Source organism: Octopus bimaculoides, chromosome 10 (genome assembly GCF_001194135.2).
Source record: "Octopus bimaculoides isolate UCB-OBI-ISO-001 chromosome 10, ASM119413v2, whole genome shotgun sequence".
NCBI classification, from domain to species: Eukaryota; Metazoa; Mollusca; class Cephalopoda; order Octopoda; family Octopodidae; genus Octopus; species Octopus bimaculoides.
Window position 1 is genome coordinate 89,920,680 of NC_068990.1, and position 1,641 is coordinate 89,922,320.

At 37.8% G+C, this 1,641-nt stretch overlaps 2 protein-coding genes across 2 annotated transcripts in view; one reads left to right on the forward strand and one right to left on the reverse strand.

Moving 5' to 3' along the window:
• LOC106869417 (transmembrane protein 68) overlaps nucleotides 1-1,641 on the reverse strand; it is a 30,009-nt gene that overhangs the window by 14,635 nt on the left and 13,733 nt on the right. The window lies entirely within an intron of this gene.
• Nucleotides 1-1,641, forward strand: part of LOC128248934 (uncharacterized) — a 26,780-nt gene that overhangs the window by 841 nt on the left and 24,298 nt on the right. The window lies entirely within an intron of this gene.

Genomic DNA, 1,641 nt, shown 5'->3' on the forward strand with positions numbered 1-1,641 from the left:
GATAGAGAGGCAGACAGACAACGGTAAGAATTAAAGAAAAGAACAACTCAATACATACAGTGTAGTTTATTCATTCTCTGAACTGACTTTCCATCACATTCTTTAAACCAGAGAGAGAGAGAGAGAGAGAGAAAGAGAGAGGCTTGAAACACCTGTTGTGTTCTGTCCTACCTACTGGTCTCCTGTCCAATGACCAGCTGAAAATACTTGGACATTTACTGAAGAACTTCCAGAACCTATCAATATTGGGGGGGGGCATTCTGTTTTGATACTGTACTAAATGAAATAAAGTACAGGTCCAATACTTGTATTTTATTTATCAGCCCCGAAAGGATGAAAGGCAAAGCTGGCTTCAGGAGGATTTGAACCCAGATACAGACAGCTGGAACAAGTAATGCAAGGCATTCTAACAACTCTGCCAACCTGGCCCCTCACATTTAAGAATGATGAATAACACTTTGCATAATATAGCCAGAGATATTCAATACTTGAGAGATGGCTGAAATAGTGCTTTTTATTATAAATAAGTCTGCTCAGTTGTGGCTGACCTAGGGCTAAATAACTACTACTACTGCTGCTGCTACTACTACTACTACTACTACTACTACTACTACTACTACTACTACTACTACTACTACTACTACTACTACTATGATGATGATATTTATTATTAAATAAAGTTGCATAAAAAAAGATTTTTGGTAATAAATCAAATAAAAACAATTTAGGCCCTAATGGGTTAATAAAAATCAATTGAAATTCTTTTAAATTTTGGCACAAGGCCAGCAATTTTAAGGGGAGGGATTCTATCGATTCCATCAGCCTCGGTACTTGACTGATAATTCATTTTATCGACACTGAAAGGATGAAAACAACATTGGAAACAGGCAAGATTTGAACTCAGAATGTAAAAAGTTGGAACAGATAGTGCAACGTATTTTATTTGTCACTCTTATGACTGTCAACCCACCATCCTGATAATAATAACGATAATAATAATGATAATAATAATGATAATAATAATAATACTCTTTTAGTTGTTTCAGTCATTTGACTGTGGCCATGCTGGAGCACCACCTTTAGTCGAGCAAATCGACCCCACAGCTTATTCTTTGTAATAATAATAATAATAATAATAAAAATAATAATAATGGTATTATCATGTACATTGTAAAAGATGGGCTACAACAAATATTCTGCTCAATACCACAGATTAGCTTGTCAGTTGTTTGACCGTAACCAGTTGAACATGTCCCTTGGTGGCTGACGATATGTGCATCTCTGATCATGAGCAGAAGTAGTGGGGGAGCATCATAGCCATGTATCGAGAGGAATTCTTTGGGGTTTGGATAATTCACGTTTGGAAACATTGGTGTTTTGCTCAACATCCTTAAGCAACTCTTATTCAGGGACCTTTTGAGCGGGATGGGCTCCTCAACCTGAAGAAAATTCTAACTGGGTCCCACCTGCAAGGTCATGCGCCGTTTCTCTTGATATGAGATCACCATGTCGCTTACATATGGTTGTGATGCATGTGTCTGGTGTACCCTTATCAGACGGGTAGTCATGATGGGTATACTGGGCTTCGTATATTTTACCCCAGTGTCACTTTGATGGCATGCACTGCTCTCTCACTCAATA